The sequence below is a fragment of the Dipodomys merriami genome, unplaced genomic scaffold (genome assembly GCF_024711535.1).
Source record: "Dipodomys merriami isolate MVZ:Mamm:240054 unplaced genomic scaffold, mDipMer1.0.p SCAF_26, whole genome shotgun sequence".
Classification (NCBI taxonomy): domain Eukaryota; kingdom Metazoa; phylum Chordata; class Mammalia; order Rodentia; family Heteromyidae; genus Dipodomys; species Dipodomys merriami.
Window position 1 is genome coordinate 5,354,135 of NW_027204048.1, and position 13,920 is coordinate 5,368,054.

The window sequence follows — 13,920 nt, forward strand, 5'->3', positions numbered from 1 at the left end:
AGAGGCGTCAGCTCCACAACGCCGAATCTATCAGAATTTTATTTTTGTGTGGTCTTGGAGCTTAAACTCTAGGCCTGGGCGCTGGCTCTGCACTCTTTTGCTTAAGGCAAGCGTTCTGCCGCTTGAGCCACAGCACCACTTCTGGTTTTCTGGTGGTTAATTGGAGATAAGAGTTTCACAGGCTTTCCTGCCTGGGCTGGCTTGGAACCTTATCCTCAGATCTCAGCTTCCTGAGTAGCTAGGCTTACAGGTGTGAGCCACCGGTGCCTGGCTCAGAATTCTCTTTGCAGTGATTTACCAACGTCAATGCCATGAAACGCGTGTGCTGGCAAGGGCTCTGCAGGGCTGTGTTCCTCTGAGATGGGAGGTGCAGGCTGGCTCTAACCACGCAGTGGTGCGGCACAGAATGAAGCAGGCCCTGCTCCTGAGGGCCAAGGCACCCGGATGAGGGGGCCTGGACTGCACCAAGAGCCCCACTGGCTCATGCTGCCCGCATTACCAGTCACCACGCATCACCATATATCCATTGCCCTCGCCCATCACAGTGCAGCTCTGCTGTCACCATGCCACTGCGGGGCTGCCGGCTTTGTAGCCAGCTCACACCCAGGGCCAGACCTCATCAGCAGGGGCGCCATGAGAGCTAGCTGGTGCTGGCCCCGGACACCCTTCCTGCACCCCTTTCTCTGCTCCCAAGGAGCCAGGTGGGGCCCCCAAAAAGTCCCTAGGGGGGAAGCTTGGTCCACAGTGTGGCGATGTTGGGATGGAAGGGCCTTCCAGAGCACTGCGTGCTGGGCGCGGGTCCTGTGGTATGAACTGCACACTGTCCTCAAGGCTGGTGCTCTACCACTTGAGCCACAGCTCCACTTCTGGCTTTTTTTGGTAGTTCATTGGAAATAAGGGTCTCATGGACTTTCCTGCCCAGGCTGGCTTCGAACTATGATCCTCAGGTCCCAGCCTCCTGAGCTGGGATTACAGGCCTGAGTCATTGGTATCTGGCTACATTTGTTATGTTTAATATTAAGTATTGTGATGATATTTGGGGTGATATCAAAGTCTGAGAGCGTGGTGCAGTGGGAGGTCATTTGTCTGATGTGCATAAGGCCCTGGCATTCCATACTTTAGCACCCTGCATACACACACATGTGCACAGACATACATTCACACACCTACATGCACACGAGCATGCACATACACAATGTTACACACTCATACACATCCACATACCTACATGCATACATGCGTGCACACACATACACAGCACGTACACACTGATGCATGCACACACATGCATGCACACACATGCATGCACACAATACACTGTTGAATACTCATGAGTACACATGCACTTGTACACACATATATTCATATACATACATGTACACACACACACAGACACACATACACACAAAGATAGAGCCTACTGGGAGGGAATTGGGCCACTGGGGGAAGAAATGAATGTTGGTCTCACAGAGTTCTAGTGAGAACCAGTTAGATAGCAAAGGGCTAGAACACCATCCGACCTCAGCCTGGACCCCAAATGCCCTCTGACCTCTGTCTCCCCACACTTCTTCCCCAGCCCCGGCACCCCCCCACCATGATCCGCCATGCTGCTGCCACCGTGCGGCTACCAGATGAGCCCTCACCACGGACAGAGGCCCTGTGTCACCCAATCTTGGAGTTCCAGTGTCCAACCCTGTGAGCTATGGAAGTCTCTTTTCTTTATAAAATATCTAGCCTTGGATCTTTTGTTATAAACCTGAAAACAAACCAACAGAGCCCAGGAAATGGACAGACAGGAAAAGGAAACTGAGGAACGTGTCCTCTTTCCTTGGCTGCGAGCTGCTGTGGTCCAGGGAAAGTACAATGCCAACAGGACAGCAAACCCTGCTGAGTGACATTCATTTGGATATGCGCCCAAGAGGGGGCTAGCAGGGTGAAGTACACTTTACATAAGACAAATACAAGATGTATACCACTGTCCAGTTAGTTTAAGAACCCTTTAAGTTATACTTTTAATTGACAGATGATCATTGTATATATTTACGGGGGACAGCAGGCTCTGTCCGTCTGTGCACACTCGTGGTGGAACCATCAAGTCAGGCTTGTGGCCACACCTCCGCTCCAAAGATGTATTGTCCTGCCTTTACAGTAAGAGAATTGCCAGCCCTGTCTTTCAGCCATTTTGAAATACACAGCTCATTCTTGCAAACTATAGTCACCACGCTGAGTGCAAAACTGAGACCACTACGAAGACCGAAACTTGTTCCCTCTCTTTCCCCGTCAACCCCGGCCATTTGCCCACCCTCTGTAAAATGATAGATTGTACAGCAAGCTTGAGAATCTGAGACCCAGCAGGGCAGGGGGATGGGTCAGGACCGCCACCCAGAGGACTCCAGGATGTCTCATCTGAAGTTGGATTTTTTTCTTTCGTTCTCCTCTCCACCCTACCTCCTCCAAGAAAAAGAAAATAAACAGAATTCCCAGAAAACACGAGCTGCCCGCATGCAGCAGGCCCCTGTCCCCCGAAGTTCCGCAGGTCATTTCGGGTGCCCCTTGGCCGGCTGCGGGGCCCTGTCATCATTCCTGGGTGACAGCAGGAGGCGTGAGCCAGCCCCAGCTGCGGGCAGCAATCAGCACTGCCTGCGACTGGACATCCAGGGCCAATAGCATGGGGAAAAGAGAACAGGAATTCTTATTGATCAGACCAATGCAAAGTGACCTTCCAGGCCAGAGATGCAATTCTTGTCTTGTCTTTCAGCTTCTCACATGGGATGGAGGAAGGAGGCCTAGTGTTCTCAGACACAAGGTTTCTGCTAATGTTAAAATAATGGTGGGGACAGGGACACTGCATGGGTAAGACTTTCCCGAGACCACAGAGTTCAAGAGGTGGGGAAGGACCAATTTATATTGCAGGTTAGGTAAGCACACAACTCAACACAGAGTAGGTGCTCAATGCATGGTGTCTTCTAGGCTGGGAATGGTGGTACATGCCTGTAATCCCTGCCTATGGGAAAGCAGAGATTCACAAATGGTAGACATTGTTTTAGGCGTGTTATATCCAATATCTTGTGATTCATGCCAGGACATGGGAGCTCTAGCAGGACAGACTAAGTTGAGAATGTTGGGTAGCTTTTATAAGCCACACTGAATCCACAGAAGAGACCGGTTCAGCCAGGTGCCTGCAGTCATACCTGTAATCCCAGATACTCAGGAGACCAAGTTATGAGTTGCTTAGTTCAAAGGCAGCTGAGGAAGGAAAGTCTATGAGACACTTTTGTCTCCATGTAACCAACAAAAAGCCAGAAGCGGAGCTGTGGCTCCATTGGTAGAGCACCAGACTAGAGTGGAAAAGCTCAGAGATGGTATCCAGGCCCTGAGTTCAAGCCCCAGCATTGGCAAGAGGAGAGGAGTGAGCGACAAAGAGATGAGTTAAAATCATGTCTCCTGATGCCTGGTTCTGTGTCCTGTGCACCCTGGCACAGACATGGCTCCTGGGAGGGAGGAATGGGGCTGACAATGGGGCCTCTACCCTGCACCCAGCTGACAGGACAAATAAAATGGATGCCTGATTATTTGACCCACTGCAAAGTAGTCCTGGTCCGGGGCCAACGTAATTTCAGAGTTGCACCTCGCAGACACCGTGTTTGTTCCTCCTGCTTTCCATTCCCTTTCCCCCCAGATCCATCTCCACTTGTGGGACCAAAGGGAAAGAGCCAGTGCTCAGCTGCCCACGGCACCTCCGTGGTCCAGGACGTGGCTGTGTGGACACACTGGCCTCTGAGACCCTGCCGGCTGCCATCAGGTAAGCTCTGGCCTCTGGCCGCACCCACCCAGGCCACCGGTGCCTCCCTGGCCCCTGCCTGCCCTGGAGCCGCCTAACCTGAGTGATGGTAATTTATTGCAATGGCGTCTCCTGACCTTTTCAGTATTTTGTATTTTTATTGGATAGCTGCTTCGCCCCTTCCCTGGGGGGTTTGCCAGGCTGAGCTCGAGAGAGAATGCTAAGAGCAGCCAATCAAAAGACAGAATATTAAAAAGGTCAACACACCAGAGCAAACGACTAATTTGGAAAACACACAAATGTGAGCATGGCAGCCGTGCCAGGCAGCTCCGGGGCCTCAGGAGAGCAAGTGGACGGAGGCCCACCACAGCACAATGTTCCCCAAGTCCAGGCACCCCACATGAGCTGGGATGTACCCCCAATCCCACATTCAAGCTCCAGTACTGACATGCATGCACATGCACATTCACACACACACACACACACACATACACACACACACACACACACACATACACACACACACACACACACACACATACACACACACACACACACACACACACACACACATACTAATAGTTCCTCTATAGTGTACTCACACCATTACATCCAGAAACAATTTGGGGGTATTCAGGTCTACACTTAGGGTCAGTGTTCTACCAGAGAGCCCTCCCCATCCCTTTTGCTTTTAGTTTGTTCTTCAGAAGGGGACTCCTGCTTTTTGCTGTCTCCCAGTAGCTGAGAAGACAGGTGTGAGCTACCACTCTTGGCTTGTTTTTGTTGTTATTGTTGTTGTTTGTTTCATTTTGTTTGTTAATTGAAGCGGGGTTTCACAAGGTAGCCCCCCCCCGTGGGACCAGAACTCTGTCTTCCCACTTTAGCCTCATAAACAGCTGGAATTAGCTCATCCAGCCCCAGATGAATACTTTGTGAAAGACCACGTAACAAGCATCTTTGCGATGAAAACGTTATCCCTCACCCAGCATTCACCACGCACAGAGGACTTGACTTTGCACTTTGTAGGCTGAGCATCCTTGTGGAATTTTATCACCTCTCAACCACAGACAGGCATCCAGGCCCATGTGTGGCACACACTGATGGGCTCTGGAACCTGTTGGAAGAGGATGTCCACAGCTTATGCACCTGATTAATGACTGGAGCAGCTGAGGAGAAGAGTGGCAGGGCTGCGCCCAGGCTGCAGATTCAGACCCGGTTCCCAACAGCTAGCTGCTGCGGCCAGAAAATGTTGCTCAAAGGGCAGATGCCAGGTCTGAGCTGGGACTGGAGGAGCAGAGTTCAGCACATGTGTACACACATGTACACACACACAGAGTTATCGCTGCAGTATTCACAGCAGTCAAGTGACAGCATCAAGTAACAGCCGGCCACCTACCCACAGGTGAATGGGTCAGGAAAATGTGGACTTCATTCACCATGGAGTAGTGTTCAGCCAAAAAGAAGAACAGAATTGTGTTGTGGCAGGAAAATGGATGAAACAAGAGGCCATCGTGCTGAGACAAACCAGATGAAGAAAAAGAAATGTCTCATGTGGAATCTTTTCTTTAAAAAAGTATTTATTTATGGTGGAGCTGGGGATTGAACTCAGGTCCTTGTGGTTGCTAGGCAGGCACTCAATCACTTAAGCCATGCGTTAGCCCCTCTGTGGAATCTTGACCTAAAAGGGGAAATGGCATTGGGGGCAGGGGCGCAGTGGGGATTAGAAGTGAGCAAGCGTGAGAACACGGGCGGTCCAGTTGTTCACAGGGGTGGGAGTAAGGTAGAGAGAGGGTGGCGAGGGTGTGGAAGACAGCATCACTAGGTACAGCTCTTGCTCTTATTCATGTCTTTGCATTCTTCTGTGTGTGTCACCCTCTCCACATGAAAGGTGGCTGGCTGCCTTTTCTAATTAAACAAGAGCACAGTCCTTTCTTTAAGAGTCAAGGCTAGAGACCAGGAGTCCACAAGGGGCTCATGGTAGTGGGACACGTGGGGCTCATGGAGAACGAGGTTGGGCAGCTGGAAGGAGGCGCTGGGAGCAAGGATCTTCAGGTACAGGACTGCCCGCCATCAGAGGACTCCCGCTTGGGGCCAGGACACTCTCCCCGCCACCCTGACCTCCTGTCTGCAGCTCCACGGCTCGCCTAGGGCCAGGCCCACTCTGCAGGTCAGGGCACCTTCTGCAGGAGGCGCTGTTTCCGGTGGTAGCACTTCTGGGGGTTCATCCATGGCTGAGCTTACAGCTGGGGGCTGCTGGAAGGTGGGGGTCTGGGGAAGGGGGACCTGTGAGGGATTTTCTTCATTTCTACCCCCCTCCCTCAGATCCGTGGCCGGCTCACCAGTCACTTCCAGGATTAAGTTAAAGAGCAAAATTTGTTTTTTGCTACCATGTTTCCGAAGGAAGGAAGGAAGGAAGGAAGGAAGGAAGGAAGGAAGGAAGGAAGGAAGGGAGGAAGGGAGGAAGGAAGGAAGGGAGGAAGGAAGGAAGGGAGGAAGGAAGGAAGGGAGGAAGGGAGGAAGGAAGGAAGGGAGGAAGGGAGGAAGGGAGGAAGGGAGGAAGGGAGGAAGGGAGGGAGGGCAAGCCCTGGAATTCCTAACAGGAGGAGGGGTTGTGTTTAAGGTAGAGCCACGTTTGATATGAGGCTGCAGAGGTGAGCCTGGCAGGAAATCCAGCCTGACACTCAAAGCCCATCTGCCAGAGAATCACAGTCCCTGGCCCACAGCCCTGCTTCCAAGTGGCTCTAACTCAGTGCTTACACAGCACTGCATGGGGCCGGGGCGGGGGGGGGGGGGGGGGGGAGGGTGCATGTGATTAAATCAGTCACTGCAGCTCACAACAGGCTGCTCCTCAGAGCTCCAGGTTCTCCTGAGAGAGACGCTTGCTTATTTCAATCTCCTGGGCTATCCCCCAATGGCTCCCCCTCACTTCAAAAGACATTCTGTCCACCTTGAGGTTTCCCTGCTAGAATGTGGGCTGAGAGCCCCTGAAATATCCTGCAAAGGATGCTCCATGACACACCGACCCTCTCACCCTTACACCAAGTGCCTTACAACTATGTTGACAGGGTCAGGCACTGGGGCACATGCCCATAATCCAAGCTACATGAGAAAATCTGAGATACAAAAGACTCTTACTTACAATGAAGTACCAAGAAGCCAGAAGTGGCAGTGTGGCTCAAGTGGTAGAACACTAGCCTTGAATGAAAAAGCTCAGGGACAGTCCAGCATAGCGCCCAGGTCCTGAGTTCAAGCTCCAGGGCCAGCATGCACACATGCACACATGCACACACACACACATACAACACACACACACCTGGCAGACACTAGTTAAAATATCATGAAAACCAAGGGATGGATGTTAAGAATCCTCCCTCTTTTATTCCCTGCAAAAATCATTTGTGAGGGTTGATTCTTTACCTTGATTCCTCTGTGTAATGGATCACGAAATCCAATTTTGCTCTAGAAATTTATGTTGGTGGTTAATTGGTCCTTCCAGGAGAAGGCATTGAGCCCACCGGTTCAAAAGCCAAAGGGCCTGGAAGTTTCTGGAAGATAACACACTGCCTTTCTCTAGAGACACCTAAGCACTGAAAATTCCACCTAATTATCCATCCAAGGTGTTCTACACACTTAGAAAGTTGCAAATTATATAAAAATTAAAATCCATGACTATTGATTTATATAGTTACTGTCCAGGCAGAGCTTATAAATTGGCATATTCTGACATGGTCTGATGTACCTATGCACCAACCAGAACTCATATTATAAGAGGTTTCAGTGTGTTAGCTAGGCCTGGTGGCTCACACCTATAATCCTAGCCACTCAGGAGGCTGAGATCTAAGGACCACAGTTTAAAGCCAGCAGGAGTGATAAACTCCATGAGATTCTCATCTCCAATTAACCACCATTAAGCCAAAACTGGGTCTGTGGCTCAAGTGGTAGAACACCAGCCTTCAGTTAAAAAAAAAAAAAAGCTCAGGAACAGCACCCAGGCCCTGATTTCAAGCCCCAGGACTATCATACCCACATGCATACACAATCACACACACACACACTTCAACACTTCAAAACATGTTTTCCAGATTAGCTAGAAGCAGATGTTTTAGAAGAAACCTGCCACTGGCTTGCTGTGAACTCTGGAATAAGGTTCAATCTAGCTTTATGACCTTGGGTGCATGTTCCAGTGCCAGCCAAGGGTCCTCTCTATATTCTCAGATGCAATCTCATGCTTTTGCCAGTCCACCTCGGATGGGGATCTTCCTACCTTCGTCTCCCAAGTAGCTGGAATTACTAAGTAGCATGGGTTGCCATAGCTAGCCAGGATATATTCTGTATGTGTGTGTGTCTGTGTGTGTGTGTGTCTGTGTGTGTGTGTGTCTGTGTGTGTGTGTCTGTGTGTGCACGCGCATGCGTGTACATCAGTACTGAGGCTTGAACTCAGGGCTTAAGTCCTGTCCCTCTAATGCTTTTTTGCTCAAGGCTACTGGTATTTAACCTCTTGAGTCACAGCCCCACTTCTGGCCTTTTACTGGTTAATTGGAGATAAGAGTCTCATGGACTTTCCTCCTGGGCTGACTTCAAATCATGATCCTCAGATCTCAGCCTCCTGAATAGCTAGGATGACAGGCACAAGCCCCAGGCACCCAGCATATTCTTGAATGCTATTTGGTTGAAGTGTTGTCTTCTTTCTTAGCTGGAAATCTGAACTCCGTTTGTTTATCTACAATTTTCAGAACCACACACATTATCTGTAATTCCCCAGGACTGCCCATAACAATTTGGGTCTTCCACTCTGACAGTTGCTTTTCTTTCTCAATAACACAGGCTGTAATTTTTCCATCCTAGAATATACAAAGGTCCGTTTCATCACCTATAAAGTGGAGACGATCATAGCCAGACCAATGGGTGTGGGGAGGGGTATGTGTGTGCTGATCCTGGGGCTTGAGCTCAGGGCCAGGGCACTGTCTCTTGTGATTGTTTGCTCAAGGCTAACTCTTTACCATGAGAGCCACAGCTCCACTTCTGGCATTTTGGTGCTCAATTGGAGATAAGAATCTCACAATTTTCCTGCTCAGGCTGGCTTCAAACTGTGTTCCTCAGCCGGGCGCTGGTGGCTCACGCCTGTAATCCTAGCTACTCAGGAGGCTGAGATCTGAGGATCGCGGTTCAAAGCCAGCCCGGGCAAGACAGACCGTGAGACTCTTATCTCCAATAAACCACCAGAAAACCGGAAGTGGTGCTGTAGCTCAAGTGGTAGAGCGCTCGCCTTGAGCTGAAGAGCTGAGGGACAACGCCCAGGCCCAGAGTTCAAGCCCCACGACCGACAAAAAAAAAAAAAAAAAAAAAAAACTGTGTTCCTCAGATCTTAGCCTAGGATTACAGGCATGAGCCACAGTCCCTGGCCTGGACTTATTAATGGGTTTGGTATGGTTTGGTGCTTGAGGTAGTGTCTTACTAGATAGCTTAGGCCAGTCTTGAACTCTGGACTTCCTGCCTTGGTCTCCTGAATGCTGGGGTTATAAGTGTGCACCACCATATCCAGCCTTCCAAGAAATGTTTAACAGATCACCACATCAGTTCATCTCCTTGGTGCTCATGCCAGCACATCCGCTTTGACTGGCTGATGAGCCCAACTCAGCCCTTTTAACCAGGCACTGAAGACCCTGCCAGAGCCCTGGATATGCTTCGCTTACAGCTGGTCCACACCCTGGTTCAAGCTCTCTCACTACTCCTGTTACTCATTTCCTGTAGCCTGCAAATGGCTCTACAATCAATATGTACACTCCGGTCTCTGTTAAGTCATGTAGAAGAATACAAGAAGTGAAGAAAATTGTATTTGTCTTCAAATTATAAAAAGACAAATCACTTGTGTTACACAATTTTGAAAAAAAAATGCAGTAGTTGCCTGTTCATTATATAACACCAGAACTAACTGCTCACCTTGGCTTACCAAAATCTCACCTCTTGGTTGAGCATGGTGGTATATGCCAGTAATTCCAGCCACTGGGGAGGCTGAGGCAGAGACCAGACGAGGCTATGTTGTAAGATGCTATCTCAAAATGAAATAACAAAAACAGCAAAATAAACTTCTCATCACCGGATGGCTCAGGCAGCATCCTCACTTCAACTCATCCAAATGATGTATAAAGTCTGAATTGTGCAGGCTGGATTAATGCAATGCGGTTTTCATAGAAGTATGCTAAGAAACCTTTGCTATAAAGCAACAAATTAAATGTTGTACACAGATCATTAAAAGGCAGGACACAGCATCAGAACTAGTGTTATGAAATAAATAAGTAAATCCTAACTGCAAAGTGTGCGCACAACTGCAGCCACTGAAAATAGACATGGTGTACAAGGGTGTGCTTATTTCTAGGTAGAACTAAGGATGGGAAGGGAAACATAGACAGGCTTGAAAATTCTGACTGTGGTAAACCCAGGACACTGCACCATGGGTGGCCTTCATGCTTGTTTTTGCTGTCATTATTCTTCAACTGTTCTCACATACATGCACATAGTTGTTTTTCCAATTTTCAGAGTTTCGTTCGTGTGTATATCTGTTTTTTTGGGGGGCCATGCCGGGGAGGAACCCAGGGCTCCATGCCTGCTAAGCAAGTGTGCTCTGTGGCCTTGAACTTGCTACACATGTAGCTCATGCTGGCCATGAAGAACCAGATATCTTCCTTCCTCAACCTCCTGGGTGCCAGGATTACAGGCATGCTCTACTGTGCCCCAATGAGAGGGTTTTTTATTGTTCTTTTGTTTTGTTCTGTTTTCACTTTCAGAAGATTTAGGAAACAAAACCAACTTTTCTCTCACTTCAAGTAATTACCCAAGCTAGATGACATGAGACAAAGCCTGGCCAGTTTCAGTGACTACAAATTTGAGGCATGACACCAAAGCCACATGCAGAGCAGGGATGAGACGCTGCTTCTCCTCGGCAGCAAAACATGAAGCCAGTCAGAGGCTAGCAGTAGATGACGCATGGCAGGGAACAGCCTGGAGGTCTGCCACCTGCTCCCATCTTCTAAGGCCCTCACCCACTTCCCAGTGACCCCAGACAATGAGATGGAGCCAGAGAAGGAGCTGCTGGAGGCAGCACCATGCTGGCATGGACAGGCACCGAGCGCCGCTCTCATCCCCTTTTGTCTCAGTGAGGAAACAGAAGACCCTCCACAAACTGGCTCATCGATCTGGCAACTATGGCTGGGACATTCGAGAGACTACTACTTTACACACCATGCTGAGCTGGTGTCTGTGTTATCTCACATGACACACAGAGTGGCCATGTAGCAGTCACAGCAGCACACAGTCCAAAAGAACTGTGAGACCAAAGGGACTCCAGCTAAGGAGACACACACCAGTGAACCCCCCCACCATCTGAGCAACACAGGCCTGCCCTGGCCTGCCCTGGCCTGTCCAAGTGTGGCCTTCAATGATTCATTCCAGGTGGGCATGGAGGAGGTGGTAAGATGAGTACTAATACTCACCTTACTAGAAAATTGTGACATGCAGTTGTTTTAAAGCCTACTGTGATTATTTATATTGACACAAGAAATGGAAAAGGATCCGAGCCCAGTCTTCTGGCCCAAGTGGAAAGACAGAGAGACTTTGACATTATCAAGCACGGAAGCTGATTCTAGTTCCCAGTGGTCTAAGACCAAGGTGAGAGAAGTCAAGGAATCTTCCTGGGTGTTGTTCTCTATACTTTTCGATGAAGGCTGGTGCTCTGCTACTTGGGCCACAGCTCCGTTTCTGGCTTTTCACTAGTTAGTTAGAGACAAGAATCTCACGGATTTTTCCTACCCTGGCTGGCTTTGAACCGCAGCCCTCGGATCTCTGCCTCCTGAGTAGCTAGGATTGCAGGCATGAACCACTGGCATCTGACTGAAATGGCATCTTCTTCAGGTTGTCCTGCCCAGAATCCCAGATAGAGAAGGAGGTAGCACTGGGAGAGGTGAGACAAGGCTGGGTCTAGAGGCTGAATGAGTATCCTGGCCCGCTGTGCTCCTGGGAGAACCCATTGTCTTCAAGGCAGACAAAGCCAGACCCTGGGGGAGGTGGGAAGACTCCCATGGCTCCCAAAGGCAGGGGCTCACTGACAATGCCACACAGCCCACTGCAACTTCCAAAGGCAAAAATGAGCTCCCCACTCACTACATTAAGTCTTTTCTGTGCAAAATGCAGGGTTAGCATCTATTCTCCTCCTCAGACCCAGTGGAGTTATGGCTTCACTACAGAGGCATGACTGGGAACCACAGAGCGTAGCATTGGAAGTCTTTATCCAAGAAAGGGCCCGATCGTGGATGTTAAGTATGAAGCCTAAATCTCTTTTAAAGAGGAGGACTTGGTTATAATCCTTACTACGTTCTCTGCAAATTTATGCATTTCCTTTTTATTTCTCTGACTATTTATAGCTCGGTCATTTTTTCCCTTTTTTATGTTATATAACAATGCTATTATGTGTCGCACTATGTTGTGTTATTTTTGGAGCTCGGATATGCTAAAAGGGAAACTGGAAAAAAATCAATTTTTTGCAATTATTTGAACAAAGAACAACTGGTGAATCATGCAGTATTCAGAACCCCAAGAAATCAGAGCGCTGAGCTCAGCGGTGTGGGCAGAGGACTTTGATTGGCTGGCGCTGAAGTAGAGAAATCATTTGATTGGCTACAGCAAAACAACTTCCTTGTGTAGACATATCTGATGACTTAGCTGCTGTTGATTGGCTGGAGGTCAGTTGATTGTGATTGACTGAAACTACTTAAGAAAAAGTAGGATTGGTGGCTCACACCTGTAATCCCAACACTGAGGAGGCTGAGGGAGAGGATTATAAGGCATTGGCTAATTCCCATAGACCTAGCTACTCAGGAGGCTGAGACCTGAGAATCTAGGTTAAAGTCAGTTGAGGCAGGAAAGTCCAATTAGCCAGGGAAAAGCCAGAAATAGAATTGTGGATCAAGTGGCAGAGCACCAGCCTTAATGGAAAAAGCCAACAGAGAGCCAGATGCCCTGAGTTCAAGCCCCAGTTCCAGCTCACAAAAAAAAAATAAGTTCAAGAACACAGACATATGAAGGGAAGGAAAGAAACATAGTGGAAAGAATGAAAGAAGGAAGGAAGGAGGAAAGGAAGGAAAGAGAGATGGAAGAACAGTTGTTTCCTAAACTATGTTTTTATTGCTTTATGTGCTAATATAGGTTGAGAGTTTTTTATGTAGAAACTCAAGGTACACTGGGGCTGAGAAGGTGGCTCAGTGGTAGAGCACTTGCCTTTCATGCCTAAGGCCCTGGGTTCGATTCCTCGGCACCACATAAGCAAAAAGAAAAAAAGCCGGAAGTGGCGCTGTGGCTCAAGTGGTAGAGTGCTAGCCTTGAGCTGAAGAGCTGAGGGACAGCGCCTGGGCCCAGAGTTCAGGCCCCACGACTGGACCCAAAAAAAAAAAAAAGAAAAAAGAAACTCAAGGTACAAAAGCAGCTCCAGGCCAGTGGCCTCCTGATTATTTAATGAAATAGATAGATAGATAAATAAATGATAGATAGATGGATAAACAGATAAATGTAGATCTCTATCACCATTTTCTGCACATTTAAATTTCACTGGATATACTTTTAGGTTTGAAGCAGCGGTCCATCCAATGTGTTCACTCTGTGTGTGTCTAAGCTCTATGTGGCACATACACTAGAAGATCTTCAAGGCAAGCATTTGCCATCTTTTGAAGAGAACACTATTTAGATAACCAATGAACAATTGAAATTTTAATACTGTAATGTGATGCCTCAAGAAACATCCCCAGGTAATGTGTGATTGGCCACCAAAGGTGGCTGGAGGGGGAGGGGGGGAGTAGAGAAGTTCCTGTCATAAAGCCATAGGAGTAACAAGATGCCACCAATATTCCAGAACATTCCCCAGGCTCTGCAGGATGGCCACTCCGCAAGAAGGAGCTCCATTTCATGGGTTCCTTCCCATTCTCCCAGAATCTTTGACCCCCTGGGGATTCGTCTTCAGCTTGAACAAAGCCAGGTATCTATCTACATGGATTAATTGTTATTTCTGACAACATTCTGCACTGTGATCGCTGGTGATCCCCTGTGATCCCCTCTCTGACTCCCCACCAGATAAACGGTGCCACGCTCATCAA